Consider the following 18,027-nt stretch of genomic DNA (forward strand, 5'->3'; position numbering starts at 1 on the left):
ATGGCTCTGTAGGTTGACTGATTACAAATGTTTTCACTCAAGCACACTAGCTTTTAAATCTGTCTGTAAGTTGCTTTCTTAAAAAAGTGAATAAGCTTAGGAAATAATTATTCCTCAAAGTACCCAAAACTCTTGAGCATGCTTTTGTTCTGTAGACAGATCTGATTCATCAAGAAACATCAAGATAATTGTCACGATTTAAATTTTTAAAAGAAACCAAGAAGCCTTTGGCTCCAATGTAGAACTTTCTGTTGCTTTCTTGGCATAATGCCTTGAATTGAATATTTTGTGCTGTACGTTGCTCCATTTTTTGTTTTGCTTTGTATTTTTGCCCCTGGGACAGGAAACTACAGAACAAAATATATTCATTTTGGTAACCAATGCTGGTCCTTTGGTGACTCATTATTCTTCAGTGATTGGTACAGAAAAGAGAGGCTGACACTTGAATGTTGCTCCCTAGTGGATGCAGACGATGAGCCAAGATTTTATTTTTTCATCACAGATATTTTGTAAAACTGGGAATCGCTGTTTTGACACAGGAAGAAAAACTTTCACATTAAAGCACTCTCCAGTTTGTAAATTACTTCTTTCAGGTCGGGTAGTATGCTCCATTTTAATTAAAATTCTTAACAGGCTCCGACAGTTTACATTTGAATTTAATCTGTGTGACTGTATAAAAGCAATTTTATAGAAAAACATTTTCTTACAAGACTATAAGCTTCATGATGGCAGAATCAGGTCTTACTTGCTGGAGACTCTAAAAAAAAATCCCGAACTGAGGACAGGTGTTAGCATTTGTAAGTCTCAAATTATTTTTTGAATTAAGGAATTTAGCTTTTTAAAAAAACCATTTGTTTTTAGAAGTTTCTGGTCTAGATAGAATGTCAACAATTCCAGACTGGCATATTATGTTGAAGGATCACATTTTCCAACTTCTTCCTTAGTAGGTAGTCACCGATCTTTTCAACCCCAGTTCTGTAAAATATTGATAATAATTTTTAATTAAAGTATCCATGTATGCTGACTCTTCAATATATTATTTCGGATTCTTGCAACAGGTTATTTGGAGTTAGAAGTTAAAAATATTGCGTAGCTGATTTTCTTACAATTCTCTACTGAAAACCTGTGTGGCAAGGGATTTATGTGGTATGTTAAGAATGTTTAGATGTTTCTGGAATTACTGAGTTGGAAGATGCTCGAGTAAGAAAGATGCATTGGGAAGGCTTTTGTATTCTTATAATTATATGACAAAAGAAAAATTTTAGGTTTTGGGGAACTTTACTAGGTTTCTATGTTAACTGCTTGCATTTAAATTTTTCTTCCACATAAATGAATATAAAGAAATTTTGGTTCGAGGTTTATCTTTTTGCACATGTTATACCTTCTCTATTTCATTCATTAAAACACTTTCAAAAAATTTAAGCAGTATATATTGAACACTTACTTTATGCCAGATACCTCTTAAATTCTTGTGAACGAAAGAACGAACTTCGTTCGTTGAACGAATTCAAGTGAACGAAAAGACCCAAGTCCCCACTTTGAGGAAGTTTGCATTCCAGCATGGGGAACACACAAACAATACAAATAACAGAAAGTAGATACTGTAGAAGGTTATAAAGTTGAGTGATACGGAAAAAATAAAGTAGGGTAATGGAAATCAAGGAGAGAGAGTTATCATTTTAAGTAGGCCAGGCTGGCCTCATTAAGAAGTGACTTTTGAGCAAAGTTGGAAGAGGTGAGGGAGTGAGAGCGGAAGATGCTTGATAGGAACCCCCTCCCTGCAGAAGGAAGGGGAGGGAAGCAGTGATAGGGGCAGGGAAGGGCCAGAGCAGAGTCCTGGGGCCCAGATTACCTCTTGCCTCTAAGGAATGCTTTGATGATTCAACTCGGTCCCCATTGCTGCTAGATCATGCCAGACCTTACTGGGAATGATCATTGAATATCACTCAATTACTATTCATCATGTCATAACATAATACCAAAAAGGAAAATGATTAGAGTAGAACCACATAATAAGATGTGACATTGAAACATTTCTATTGTCCTTTATGGTTTTAAGCACCTATTTAAGTCATACAGTACTTCACAGTCATACAGTGATAGAATTCCTGGTCAGGCCCCAGAGGCCTTATAGATGTTTTGGGTTCAAAACTATTGACCTCAGATTTAAGGCTAGAGAGCATATAAATCAGCTAATTAAAATGAAAGGAGTAGGAATATGTAACGTTCCTTGTATCTGTGCCTGTACAAAGCAAGTACTCTTCAAATATTAGTTGTATCTAGAACCAGAATTTTCTTACGTTTACTTATTTTTGAGAGACAGAGTGTGAGTGAGGGAGGGGCAGAGAGAGCAGAAGACAGAATCTGAAAGGGCTCCAGGCTCTGAGCTGCCAGCACAGAGCCTGACGTGGGGCTCCCAACTTGAGAATGGCAGGATCATGACCTGAGCTGAAGTTGGACGCTTAACTGACTGAGCTACCCTAGGCGCCCCTAGAACCAGAATGTTGTTTGTTTGTTTGTTTATTTATGAATATAATGTATTGTCAAATTGGCTTACATACAGCACCCAGCGCTCATCCCAACCAGTGCCCTCCTCAATGCCCATCACCATTTTCCCCTCTCCCCACCCCCCCCATCCACCCTCAGTTTGTTCTCTGTATTTAGGATTCTCATGTTTCATTTTGTTGTCTGATTGCTGATGCTAGGACTTCTAACACTATGTTAAACAACAGTGGTGAGAGTGGGCATCCCTGTCATGTAGACAGCAAATAGATGGGTCTTCTTTTTTTTTTATCCATTCTGATACCATATGTCTTGTGATTGGAACATTTTGTCTTTTTACATTCAGTGTTGTTATTGAAAGATAAGGGTTTAGAGTCATTGTTATCTGTAGGTTTCTTGCTTGTAGTGATGTCTCTGCAGAACCAGAATTTTAAAGCAGAGGATAAATTATAATACTTATATACCTATATAGAAGACACATGTCAATTTTTAGGTTAATTTTCATTTAAAAGTAATACTTTATTTTTTGTCTTATCTTTTGTCTTTTGTCAACTTTATTTCCTTATCTCATAGTCCCTGCTCCTCCAAGTCAAAATCGGATTTTGAAATAATGACAGTAATATTATTGTAATATAAGTAATATAAGTAAATTGTAATATAAGTAATATATTGTAATATATTGTAATATAAGTAAAAATTGTAATATAAGTAATAGCAATGCCTGTCTCCTTTTTTTAAAACATTGTTTTATTTGTGTGTTACATCTTTTCAATAGACATGATTTTTAAACTGACTACCTGACAGTATGGAAGAAATTATTTCTTCATGAATGTTATAATATGAAAAAAAGTGTTTTTGAGAATTTTTTGCTGTCTTATTCTCTGGCATCCTATGATTTTAAATAACTAATATGTGTCAGTTTGAGAAAAGTTCTCTCTTTAATTGAGAGTGTAAATCCTCTGGTTCTATTAAAATGGTACCTAATTTTAACATAATTTTGATGACTGAGATGTTTATTTCAGACACACTGTGTGCTAAGGGTTGTCTAGGTGCTAATATAGGTGTATCTCCATCTAATGCAATATGTATAGCTTTTAAAACCTATGTAAATGATCATGCATTTGAATATTGGTCCTACCTGTTTTAAGGAGGTGTCCTTATTCAGGTTAATTACTTAATTCTCTGAGACTCAATTTTTTAAATTTATTATTATTTTTAATATGAAATTTATTGTCAAATTGGTTTCCATACAACACCCAGTGCTCATCACAACAGGTGCCCTCCTCAATGCCCATCACCTACTTTCCCCTCCCTCCCACCCCCCATCAACCCTCAGATTGTTCTCAGTTTTTAAGAGTCTCTTATGCTTTGGCTCCCTCCCTCTGTAACTTCTTTTTTTTTTTTCCCTTCCCCTCCCCCATGGTCTTCTGTCAAGTTTCTCAGGATCCACATAAGAGTGAAAACATATGGTATCTGTCTTTCTCTGTGTGACTTATTTCACTTAGCAAAACACTCTCCAGTTCCATCCACGTTGCTACAAAAGGCCATATTTCATTCTTTCTCATTGCCACGTAGTACTCCATTGTGTATATAAACCGCAATTTCTTTATCCATTCATCCGTTGATGGACATTTAGGCTCTTTCCATCATTTGGCTATTGTTGAGAGTGCTGCTATAAACATTGGGGTACAAGTGCCCCTATGCATCAGCACTCCTGTATCCCTTGGGTAAATTCCTAGCAGTGCTATTGCTGGGTCACGGGGTAGATCGATTTTTAATTTTTTGAGGAACCTCCACACTGTTTTCCAGAGCGGCTGCACCAGTTTGCATTCCCACCAACAGTGCAAGAGGGTTCCCGTTTCTTCACATCCTCGTCGGCATCTATAGTCTCCTGATTTGTTCATTTTGGCCACTCTGACTGGCATGAGGTGGTATCTGAGTGTGGTTTTGATTTGTATTTCCCTGATGAGGAGTGACGTTGAGCATCTTTTCATGTGCCCGTTGGCCATCTGGATGCCTTCTTTAGAGAACTATTCATGTTTTCTGCCCATTTCTTCACTGGATTATTTGTGTTTTGGGTGTGGAGTTTGGTGAGCTCTTTATAGATTTTGGATACTAGCCCTTTGTCCAATATGTCATTTGCAAATATCTTTCCCCATTCCGTTGGTTACTTTTTAGTTTTGTTGATTGTTGTCTTTGCAGTGCAGAAGCTTTTTATCTTCATGAGGTCCCAATAGTTCATTTTTGTTTTTAATTCCCTTGCCTTTGGAGATGTGTCAAGTAAGAAATTTCTGCGGCTGAGGTCAGAGAGGTTTTTTCCTGCTCTCTCCTCTAGGGTTTTGATGGTTTCCTGTCTCACATTCAGGTCCTTTATCCATTGTGAGTTTATTTTTGTGAATGGTGTAACAAAGTGGTCTAGTTTCATTCTTCTGCATGTTGCTGTCCAGTTCTCCCAGCACCATTTATTAAAGAGACTGTCTTTTTTCCATTGGATATTCTTTCCTGCTTTGTCAAAGATGAGTTGGCCATACTTTTGTGGGTCCAATTCTGGAGTCTGAGACTCAATTGTTAAAAAAATTGATCGAAGGGGGCGCCTGGGTGGCTCAGTCGGTTGGGCATCCAACTTCGGCTCAGGTCACGATCTCACAGTTTGTGAGTTCAAGCCTCGTGTCAGGCTCTGTGCTGACAGCTCAGAGCCTGGAGCCTGCTTCGGATTCTGTGTCTCCCTCTCTCTCAACCCCTTCCCTGCTCATGCTCTGTCTCTGTCTCTCTGTCTCTGTCTCTCTCTCTCTCAAAAATAAACATTAAAAAAAAATTGAACGAAGGATATCTTCATCTTCAGAATTGTGAGGAATAAAGGTGATAATTGCAGAGTGATGTGCCATATGTCTAGCGTAGTGCCTGACACATTGTAGGTGCTCAACAAATGGTAGCCGGTAGCCGCTCTTAATCAAAAACAGTCATTGTGTCGCTTACTAGCTATTGCTTTGGTTTGATTTGTTTTCATCTCTGACATGTTTCTACCTAACATGTTAAGCTTACCTGTGCCTACCCTGTTCTTCAGTCTTTTGAAAATAACCACTTAAGTGTTTGATGAGTACATTTATGAAGCAGATCCAATATTTAAAAGAGTCTTAGAGTAACATATTTTGACAATGATTACCCTTTAATTACAGTGTACTTCTCCTTTTTATTATCTTTTTCGCTCTCCTGCTCACAGCCCTTTATCTCCCTGTACTCAGCCTCCTTTTGGATCTCCCCTCTAATTACTGCCTCCCTCCCACTTGTATTCTACTCTGTCCATTAATGCTAGGCTAAATTTTCTAAAACAACACTGTGCCCCTTTTATTTTCTTTAAAAAAATGTACATTGGCTCTCTGTTACCAAGTCTGAAGTGCTTTGCCTAAACTTCATGGTTTACCACAATCTGAAACCATCTTACTTCTTCACTTAATTTTCCGTGATTCGTAATCCATTTATTCAATGGAGACTGGACACAACACTATATATTTCATATACGTTCCTGTCTTGAAAAGCTTTTGTGTGTACCATTCTGTCTGCTTACATTGTTCTTCCTTATCTTCTCTACCATAGGACAAACCCACTTTGTCAGGATGTATTCAAGTTCTGTGGTCTCTTCAGTGTCTTTTTCTGACTCTGATTTCAGTGATTTTTTTCCCCCTCATGTATAAAACAGTAAAAAATTAAATGGGAGAATGTATTTGTAAAATACTAAATGCTCATTTCAGTCTTACCTCTTGAGGGGAAATATAAGTTCTTGTAGAATCTGGTATTCTGTCGCAGCAACTAGCCAAGTGCTGACTCCCCAGTGAACATTTGAGTGATTAGATTCTCTAAACTAGTGTCTTTAAATCCATATTTGTATGAATTTGGGAGTATAATATAATACAGTTTATAAGGGAAATTTAATCAGATGTTAATTGAAAGACTATTTAAAAAAAACAAACTAATTTGGAATAAATATAAAACATGATACCTTTTTTCTTTCTTGTAGTCTGAAATGGTATTTTAGAAAACATAGATTTTGTTAACACTTCAGATTTGGGGAAGTTGATAGGGGAAAAGGAAATGCTTCTCAAGTCATTTACAAACCCTTTAGATTTGTCTGGTAAAAAAGTGAGAAGAAGGGGTGGGGGGAGGAGAGAGGATGAAAGGGACAAGATGTACCATGACTCAGCTAAGTGATTCTTTTCACCTTGATGTTCACGATTGTCTTGAGTTGGTAATTTTCCAGCACCTGGCACTTGGTATTTGCCTAACTGACTTTGTTATTTTTTGCTTTTTAAAATTTACTGCTTATTAAGGTATAATTTATAAACACTCAAATGCACAGATCTTCATGTACCATTTGATGAGTCTTTAGAAATAAATGTTCATGAACAGCCCAAATCCGAATTAAGATGTAGACTATCCAGGACCCTAAACAGTACCCTGAGTTCCCCTGTTCCCCGTTCCATCCAACAACCCCACATCCTACATGAGAGGCACCTCCTATTCTCATTTCTGTCACCACATGTTGATTTTGAACTTCATGCACAGGAATCCTATTGTGTGTGCTTGTGTTTGGCCTCTCTCAGTGTAATATCTCTGAGATTCATCCATGTTGTTGCATGTATCAGTAGTTCATTCCTTTTTATTGCTGGGTAGTGTTCCATTGTGTGAATGTACCTAAATTTGTGTGTCCATTCTCCTGTGGATGCACAGTTAGATTTTTTTTTTCCAGTTCTGGACTATTACGAATAAAGTTACTGTGAACATTTGTATATAATTTTTAGGGGGAGCATAGTGTTGTTTTTCTCGAGAAGGACTGATGGGTCAAAGGACTGGTATATATTTCACTTTAAGAGAGGCACCTGGGGGCGCCTGGGTGGCGCAGTCGGTTAAGCGCCCGACTTCAGCCAGGTCACGATCTCGCAGTCCGTGAGTTCGAGCCCCGCGTCAGGCTCTGGGCTGATGGCTCAGAGCCTGGAGCCTGTTTCCGATTCTGTGTCTCCCTCTCTCTCTGCCCCTCCCCCGTTCATGCTCTGTCTCTCTCTGTCCCAAAAATAAATAAACGTTGAAAAAAAAAAATTAAAAAAAAAAAAAAAAAAAAAGAGAGGCACCTGGGTGGCTTAATTGGATAAGTGTCTGGCTCTTGATTTCGCTCAGGTTATGATCTCACGGTTCGTGGGATTGAGCCCCACGTTGGGCTCCGCACTGCTGGCACAGAGCCTGCTTAGGATTCTTTCCCTTTCCCTCTCTCTCTGCCCCTCCCCTACTTGTGCCAGTGTTCACTCTGGCTTTCTCTTTCTCTTAAAATCAAGAAATAAACATTAAAACAAAACAAAACAAAACGCATCTTTTTCCAAAGTGGTTGGAATGTATGAGAGTTCCAATTCCTGCCCATTTTGGCTACTACTTGATATTATCATTCTTTTTAAATTTAGCCTTTCTGTTATGTGTGAAGATACATCTAATTGCGGTTTGAATTTTTCACTTCCCTCATGTTGACTACCTTTTTGTCTGCTGATCGGCCACTGGACTATCTCCTTCAGGGGAGAGTCTGTTCAAGCCTTCTGCTCCTTTTTATTGGGCAATTTGTCTTTTTGTTATTGAGTGGTAGGAGTTCTTTATATATTTTGGATATTAGTCCTTTGTCAACTATATGATTAGGAGTATTAGCTCATATTGGCTTTTTATCCTTAGCCACTCAGAGGTAACAGTTCTAGAGAGCAACTAACTACTCTTTCAGACACTGTATCTTTGCAGGACTGTGTAAAGGCAGGAAGATGAGGGAGATGTGGAAGCCAGGCACCAAGAGAGACCTTTTATCATATGTTCTCTCCTTTTATCTTACTTTTTAAAAAAATTTGGAAAAATGTTTATTTTTGAGAGAAAAAGAGAGAAAGTGTGTGAGTGCGTGCAGGGAGGGGGAGAGAGAGAGGGAGACACAGAATCCTAAGCAGGCTCTAGGCCCTGAGCTGTCAGCACAGAGCCAGATGCGGGGCTCAAGACCCCCGCGTCTCTCACGGACCGCGAGACCATGACCTGAGCCAAAGTCGGACGCTTAACCAGCTGAGCCTCCCAGGCACTCCTCTCCTTTCATTTTCTAGGAAATATTTTTCCCTTTCCCAGAATACCTTCATTCATGGCTCCCCCGAAGACCTCTTTCTATGTCTTATTGAGAAGAACTGGGTTACTTGGCTACCTCTAGCCACAAGAGTGGCTGGGAAAGTGTCTTCAAAAAAGGTCTCTATGGTGATAGGTGGGTAAGCGAGAGTGGGGTCAAGAATGTAACATGAAACGCCTACATAGCAAGTCAAGGGTAGGGTGTCTCAGGAGAGGAGATATATGTACCAGGCTCTTAAAGGTGTGAGGGCATAGCTTGTTCAAGCAACTTGTGCTAATTTGAGAGAAAAATTAATTTATTGCTTGAAGAGCCTTTGTAGGTATTTATTTGAATGTGTTGATAGCCAATAGGCAGAAAATCTATCTGAGCGGGGAATTTAATTTGGAAGCACTTAGGGAGCTATGGTGGCATTAAGATTGCTCAGTGAGTTTATGAAAGGTGAGAAAAAGGCAGAGTGTAAGGCCTGGGGAAAAGTTACTTTCAGGGACATCCAGAGGAGATTGATCTCCAAAAGTAAACTGAGAACAACGACCAGAAGGATAGACAGTGTTACTATATCCCCGGGAGGAGTTTCAGGAAGGAGACGGTGGTCCATGGGGTAGAAAGTCCCTGAGAAGCCACTGCTAAGGTGTCGGGCTGATATGTTTGGTTTTGACAGGAAGACATTCTGGATCTTCTTCTCAAAAGCAGCTCTTTGGAGTGAAGGGAGTATAGGCCAAATTGTAGTCAGTTGAGAGAAAATGGAAGGTGAAAAGGTGATGGCATTGAGTTCAGACTACTTAATGAAGACATTTGCTGTAATTCCATGAGCAGAAAACTTTTTATATGGAAGAAGCAGTGAATGTTTATAGAGGTTGTTGATACTGGAGAAAGGGTGGAGGTAATGACTTCCTTTTCCTGAGGATGAGGGATTCTTTTTTTGTTTGGTTTTTTGTTTTTTCTTTTGTTTTGTTTTTTGATAGCGTAGGAAGGGGTTATACATCTTCACAGGCTAGCGGAATTTGGCAACAATAAGGGCACTTCATTCTTTAAGGATGGAGGGATGGATGGGTGCAACCATTCAGGGGAAGGCAGTGATGAGGGATGGGTGGTTTGGGTGGGCACAAGGGGAGCAGGAGGTGTTCCTCTGATTGTCACTGTTTTCTTTCAAATAAGAGGGGCAGAATGGTTATCAGTTGATACTGAGTTTGGGACAGATGGGAGAATTATTTTATACCTCTTTGGCTTTTCGATTGTATTTTTGACTGGGTCTGGAATATTTTGGAAACATAACCAGTTAGAAATATTGCCTGTTGGTGTCAGCAAAGCTGACAGTTCACGTATTTTTGGAGAGTTCAGTCTGATACTATATCAGCCCCGGTGCTTGGAAGGGTTCCAGATTGAAGGTGGCTTCAGTTTTACCAAGCAATAAGTATTTTTTATTTTTTATTCTTTTAATGTTTTTTTTTAATTATTCTTATTTATTCTTGAGAGACAGAGAGAGACAGAGCGTGAGCAGGGGAGGGGCACTGAGAGGGAGACACAGAATCCGAAGCAGGCTCCAGGCTCTGTCAGCACAGAGCCTGATGCGGGGCTCGAACTCATGAACTGTGAGATCATGACCTGAGCCGAAGTCAGACGCTTAACCGACTGAGCCACCCAGGCGCCCCAGCAATAAGTATTTTTTAACACGCCTACCATATACAAGACATTTCAAAACTGCTATGAAAACACTAAGAAATTATAGAATAAGTTTGATTTCCTTAGCCTAATCGTCAGAACACTAGATTATTAGCCATGCCATTTTATGGTATAAGATGGTAAAAAATAAACATACAACAAATAGATACTTCATATAGACAATAGACCGACCTATTAAGACAGTAATAGATAGCTGATATAGACATTGAGACCTTAGACAATAAGAAAGGGAAAAATCTTAAAAATATGCATGCTGTACTAATTTGTGTGGTAACTCAAAATGTTCAAAGATGAGGTTTGTAGTTCTCCCTGAGATTATAGTCTGTGTAGTATGAGTTTTACTGATGAGAATTCTGAAGTGCTGATAAAGCTCTATCAGATATATATGATGAAATACAGCATTCTGGATTTTGAAAGCTGAGTTTCTTCAAAAAGTAGCAAAAGTTCAAAAATTAGTTTATATGTAAGAATAAGAGGTTTGCATACATTAGCATTTTAAGCAGTTCAATGAATAAAAGTTATTTGATGGCAGTCACTTATTTTGTGGTGAATGAAGTATACTTAAGCTGAATTCTCAAGTTTTCGGATAATGCTTTTTATCCTGAAGAAGTTTTCAGGGATACCCATGATTCTTCCCAAGAGTATAGATGGACGGAAGAAATAACTTGACAGTGTTTCCAAATGGACATTTAAAAAAAAAAAATGATCAATTTCCTTAAAGTTTCTGATTACTAACACTACGAATTTTGTTGTATCTCCTCTTCAGACAAATCAAGTAATTCTGATGTGAGTATGAATGTGCTGTTAACCCAGATTTAATGTTATTAAAACAGATGGCACAAAAGAAGAAGGAAAGTCTTTGACCATCCCCTCTGAGCAAAGCTTAAACTTATTTATCCTCATCCAAAGGCAGTTTCTCTCTGTTTTGGCCTGACTTCTGGGAGCCCAGAACTCTTAAAAGATGTTTTCTTGAAAATAGTGAGCTCTTTTCTTGTCTGTCCTAGTATTCTTGGCTGAGCTTCCTATGTTCTGCCTGCTTTTACTCATTAATATTCAGCTTGATCCATAGTGACTGAGGAGGCAGCAAAGAGTTGGAAGTTAGTGCAATGAAAGGTCCTATGAGGGCTTTCTGAGCAAAGATGCAAATGTCCCCAGGAATAGTGTAACCAAATTTCATCTTCTCAAGTCAGTTGAATGCTTAAGGCTTTCAACTGATTCAAATAAGGAAGGTTTTTTTTTTTCTTTTCCTTTTGATGTTGATTCAATTAGGACCTAACTTTTCTGCCTCCTTTACAGTTAAGTATGCTTTTCTCGTTGAAAAGAAAGTAATGAATTCGGTTAAGATAGGCATAACATGTTTCTTAGCTTAAGCATATTTACATGGATTGACAAATATTAAGTTGTATAAGAACTGTTGTCCGTGACAACATCTCAGTGGTTGAGATGAAATTGATTGTAATACATGGAAACTGTATAACTTTAGAATGACTTGTTTCCTTTTTGCATTTTGGAAAAAACGTCTTTAGCTCTTCATCCAAAGGTATAATTATTTCTTTCAAAGACTGCTTTGAAAGAGTAATCAACTTACATAGTTTACGAGGTTGTACAGTATTCAGTCTTTTAATAGAATTTTTGGTTTATTTTCAGGAGAAAGTGATTGCGTTCTGTTGAAAAAAATCTGAAAAATACATAATTAAAGAGAATGGTCATTATTTCTCCAGACTGTATGACTTTACAGAGGCTGCTTCCATAGAAATCAACTTCTAATTACTATATATTTGCTTATTAATGTTTGAGGCTTTGTAAAAGTTAGAAGGAAATCCTTTTACCACAAATATTTTTGTAGCAGTTTGCTGCCACAACTAAATCTGTGCATTAAAAAAGAAATCTGGTAATTGCCTCTCCTTACTTATTTGAGAGAGAACGAGGGAGTGTGAGCGAGTGAGCGGGGGAGGGGCAAAGGAAGAGGGAGAGAGAGAATCTTAAACAGGTTCCATGCCCAGCGCAGAGACCCACGGGGAGGGGGGAGGGGGGAGGCTGGATCTCATGACCATAAGATCATGACCTCAGCCGATATCAAGAGTGAGATACTTAACCAACTGCTTCTCTTTAATTTCATGTAATATTGATATAAAAGTTACTGGGCTACAAAGAAATTTGGTACTTTTAAGTCATGATGGGATCTGGTCCCCATTAAAATAATTAGGGATGACGATTTTTTTGTTAACTCATTTAGTTCAGTTGTCCAACACAGTAGTGACTTCTGGGTAGGGCTGATGGAAGAAAAGTAGAAGCCATTATCTCCCCCGAGGTGGCTGACTTGATTCAGTCACACTATGAAGAGAATATTCCTCCATGCACAGATAGTGGAACTTCCTAACATTATTTTAGTATTGAACACTTTTTTTTGAAATGCTGCCATGGAAGACAACTGTGTTTTATCCTTAGAATTCTGCCAGTGTCTCTCAGAGGCTGACTTGGGATGGTTGGAAGTGGTTGAGCTCCACATTGATATGTGTAATGTTTTCTTGTAACCCTGTCCGTGTTTGATAAAAATGTTGAGTTTATCCAGCATTCATTCATCCTGTAGATATCTACTAAGCACTCTATTAAGTGCCAAGGTCAAACACTTCTTGTAGTTACTGACTTTCTGCAGTAATAGTTTCTGCTAACCAGTGTAGCTTCAAATGACTTCTCGTCTTGGCCAATGACTACTGTGGAAAAGAATGGAGGGACATTCTTTAATTACACAGAAATAAGTAGTTCACAGCTAGTACTTTGAGTTACATATTAAATAATTCTTCTTGGGGTACTCAGGGCAACTTAAAATAGTGAAATGGGGAATTAGCCTAACTATAGGATGTCGTATTGCAAAATATGAAGGTAAAGCTAGTGGTTGTCAACTTCCTAGCAATTAAATTTGTCTTGTTTTTAATGCCAAATGTTAAAATATCCTCCAAGATACACATAATAGGATGGAGTATAGGAAATTAGCATATATTGTTCATAATGAGTGATTGTATAGATGCATATGTTATATGTGTATATTTAAAAACTTAAAGTAATTAAGCTTTTTCCGATAAAATATGTTAACAAAAAATTTGGAGAAAGTAGGTTTCATATTGTTTTAGGTATTTATGTGCAGCAGAAATTTAGATTAGTCAGAAGTATCCTGATAGAGTAAGAATGTGTATATGATATACAATAATTTTTTTTATAAAATAGCTTTTTCTGTATTAAAAATTTTTAATGTTTATTTATTTTTGAGAGAGAGAGAGAATGAGAGAGAGCGAGCAAGTGTGAGCACCTAAGGAGCAGAGAGAGGGAAACAGAGGTTCCAAAGAGGTTCCATGGGATCATGACCTGAGCCAAAGTTGGTCGCTTAACGGAGTGAGCCACCCAGGTGCCCCTACAATAATGTTTTTGTTTATTCTTGATTATTAATAGTGATAGTTATAGTTTTAAAAACATGTTGTAATTATATAGACAATATTTGCTAATGCTGAAAATTTGAAAACTCAGCAGGCTACCCCTGGGAGTTGGTAGAGCATTATAGTTTGCCTTTTTTTCTAATGTTTTTTTAAATTTTGAGGGGTAGCTGAGATTTAATTGTGTATATGTATTTACATATAGATTGTTAGTTATAGTTTGATGCTCTCCCCCCCATTTACCGTTATCATAACTTTCTTCAAGTATTTTCTTGTAATTATAAATGGAAATATAACATTCTATCATATGAATGTACCATAATTTAACCACTTCCATATTGTTGAACATTTTTTTAAGTTTTTACTATTGTTAATTTACTGTAGTTTGTCATAATCATTAATGGACACAGTTGCTTAATTTTTTGATGGGAGTATTTTTGTTGTATCTGTTTATTATGATAATGTTTATACATGAAATATGTATATGATCTTTACCAATATTTAATTTAAACTTTAATATGAAACATGTATATACACAAATTTGCTGTATTTTTTACTTTTTGAAAGTTGTAATATTATTCAGAAAAAATGCTACTTTATTTTTATTTTTATTTTTTTTACATTTTGAGTAAAATTTTATTTTTCACCTAATAAGTAATTTTCCATATGTAGAATACATTAGTGTTTTCTTTTTTTGTTTTTAGATTTTCTTTTTTTTTTTCAATATATGAAATTCATTCTCAAATTGGTTTCCATACAACACCCAGTGCTCATCCCAACAGGTGCCCTCCTCAATACCCATCTCCCACCCTCCCCTCCCTCCCACCCCCGATCAACCCTCAGTTTGTTCTCAGTTTTTAAGAGTCTCTTATGCTTTGGTTTTCTCCCACTCTAACCTCTTTTTTTTTTTTCCTTCCCCTCCCCCATGGGTTTCTGTTAAGTTTTTGAGCATCCACATAAGAGTGAAAACATATGGTATCTGTCTTTCTCTGTATGGCTTATTTCACTTAGCATCACACTCTCCAGTTCCATCCACGTTGCTACAAAGGGCCAGATTTCATTCTTTCTTATTGCCACGTAGTACTCCATTGTGTATATAAACCACAATTTTTTTATCCATTCATCAGTTGATGGACATTTAGGCTCTTTCCATAATTTGGCTATTGTTGAGAGTGCTGCTATAAACAAGAAAAAATGCTACTTTAGAGTGAAGATTGACTAGGTACTGTTTTGCATTGTTGCATTTAACTATTTTATTTATTTTTTCAAAGTTTATTATGTATTTATTTTGAGAGAGAAAGAGAGAGAGAGAGGCAGAGAGAGAGAATCCCAAGCAGGCTCTGCACTGACAACATGGGGCTCGAACCCATGAACCATGAGATAATGATCTGAGCTGAAATCAAGAGGTGGATGCTTAACTGACTGAGCCACCCTAGCGCTCCTCATTTAACTATTTTATTATTTTATTTGTGTAGCTTTAGATGTGACCATTACTATGGAAATATCAAATTAAGTATGTTGCTGAAAGTAGGAGTGTAATAGGAGAATACTGAGCTAGGTGTCATAGTAGGAATATGGGAATGGGAAATAGTGTCTGATTAACCAGATGGGGAGTGGGGGTCCTCATTGTAAGACCTGGAGGAGGCATAACTTTGAATTGAATATTCATATAGTTAATCCATATAGTTAATGAATATTCATATAGTTATATGAATCTGTAACACAGGATCTTTTTTTTTTTTTTTTTTTTTTAACACAGGATCTTTAATGCAACGTTCGATTCCTACATTGAGGAATCAGCTATGTTTTAAATTCTCTGGCAGGAGCAAGCTATCTCTGTTCTTGTCTTTATTTTCCCATTATATGCTATATATTATACACACACACACACACACACACACACACACACACACGCACACGCACACACACACACATACATACATACTTTGCGTTTCAAATTATTTTTTCTCCAAATTTTTATTTAAATTCCAGTTAACATACCCTGTAATATTAGTTTCAGGTATAGAATTTAGTGATTCAGCACTTACATGTACCCAGTGCTCATCATAACGAGTGCCCTCCTTAGTATCTATCACTCATCTGGTACATCCCTGTACCTACCTCCCCTCCAGTAACACTCAGTTTGTTCTGTATAGTTAAGAGTCTACTTCTTGGTTTGTCTCTCCTTTTTTTTTCCTTCAAGTTTTTATTTTAAGTATTTTTTGGGAAATGATTACCAGAGTCTACTTCTTGGTTTGCCTCTCTTTTTTTTCTTCAAGTTTTTATTTTAAATAGTTTTTTGGAAATGATTAGTATGTCGTAATTTTTTAAGTCTTTTTTTTTTCCCTTGACTCTATCATTAGTGTATAAGAATACAGTGATTTTTGTGGATTTTTTTCTCTCTCAGGTAACACTGTTGCTTATTTGTCATTCCAGAGGCAAGGAAAGCCCAAACTAAAGAGGAAATGGGATAATGGGCTAAGAAGGGCTAGGAAAAACCCAAATGGCTCCACAGGAGTTAACGAGGGAATGTTTACGACATATGCTGAAGTTACCAAAATTGGGGAGTAGGAGGTAAAGCTGGGAGCAGGGACGCTTCACTGACACCTGGTCTTTTCTGTGACAGACACACAAATCGTAGGACAGATTAAGAACAGATTTATCTCAGTTATAGGGATGATTTATTTTTTGGAAGGAAGGTTGTCACATTTTTCCAGTAAATACCCTTGAATCTTTCTTGGGAAATGGTATTTTGTTGCATTTTGAAATTTCTTCTTTTTTAATATAGATTTTCTTTCCATTTATCAAATTTATTAATGTATTTCCAATTCATACATCTTTAGTTACATTTTGTTCATTCTTTCTATTTTTATTTTGTCTATTTTTATTGGTTGAAAAAAATCTATTCACTTTACGCCTGGATTGTTGACTTTCAAAAGAATTGTCTATTGTTTTTGTCCATTTCATTGCCATCTCTTTCTCTAGTTTGTTTCTTTACTGAGTTTGCCTTTTCTCATTTTATTTTGGTTTGTTACTTTGTTCCTTTTCTAAGTTCTTCATCAAGAGGCTTGGTTTCTTATGCTTGTCTTTTTTCTTTTGACTTTGTCACCAATATAATCACTTAGTCTTACAGCAATAACTTCCCATTAGAATTGCTTCAGCAGTTTTTCATGTGTTTTGTTACGTTATCTAACCTATTAAAGAACATTTTATTATATTTTGAATTTCGTCCCAGGTTCAGTATGTCTTAACTATTTTGTATTTTAGTTCGCATATGTTTAGACAGTATTCAAGACGGATTTTTTTCCTATCTAATTTTGTCACAGTAACTGCAAATGGTAGGCCAGATTTTTTTACTTCGTGCATGACCAGTTTTGTAAGTGATATGGTTAGCATGAAAATAAAGGATGTTCTTCCGTCTTATTTATGTACCCCTATGTGGCTGTTAGGTTATTCCAGGCTAATATCATTGTCTACTTGAACTGTCTTATCCTGGCAGGTGCCTTTCAAGTCTTAAGTTACTCTTGTAGTTTTCTCTCTGCCCCATCATCCCAGCCGTCCTTTTGTTTACATGGTTGCTCCCTTCGCATTTATATATTTACTTATTTGCTGGCTAGACCAGACCATTTAAAAATAGTTTGCTTTAAAACACCTTGCGGTTCTTTGCCTGCTTCCCTAACAGCTAATGTGTTTTGAGCACCCACCATACACTATGGTAGTGAATTTTCCAGACCTCAGCTCATCCAGTCTTCACAGGATCCTTGCAAGGTATTCTCATCTGACAGAGGAATGTCTCATTTGACTGAGGCATTCAGAAGCTGGACCTGTTCCCCTAAGTCACATGCCTAGCAGGAGAAGAGACATAGGGCTATCTACTTGCTGGGGCTGGCACCAAAGTGTGGTTTTCCTGTTACAGTGATAGTGATATCATTCTTCTGTTCTGGTTTTTGCACACACTGGGTACAGCTGGAAATCGCCCCTAAGTTTTGGTCTGCTTGTATTTTTGGTAGGTAATCAATTACATTAAAAAAACTTAATGGTACTTAAAAAAAAAATAGACATTCATTCCATTTATTTTATGTTTGAGGTATTTCACAGCTAAGCTACCAGGTGTAATTGAGACATTTGTGCTGTTCTCCTCTATCCCTATAGTTTTTGCATTTTCTTGCTTTTCCTTTCTGAGATAGACTTGGAGCTCTGATTGTCTATGGACCTAAACTGGAAGGTAGTGATATGTGCTTATTCTAGCTAGGCAGCTCTGAACTTTCCACACATGTGACTTATGTG

The sequence above is a fragment of the Lynx rufus genome, unplaced genomic scaffold (assembly GCF_022079265.1).
Source record: "Lynx rufus isolate CCGP_SWC_20201006 ecotype Redwood Valley unplaced genomic scaffold, mLynRuf1.p SCAF_6, whole genome shotgun sequence".
NCBI lineage: Eukaryota > Metazoa > Chordata > Mammalia > Carnivora > Felidae > Lynx > Lynx rufus.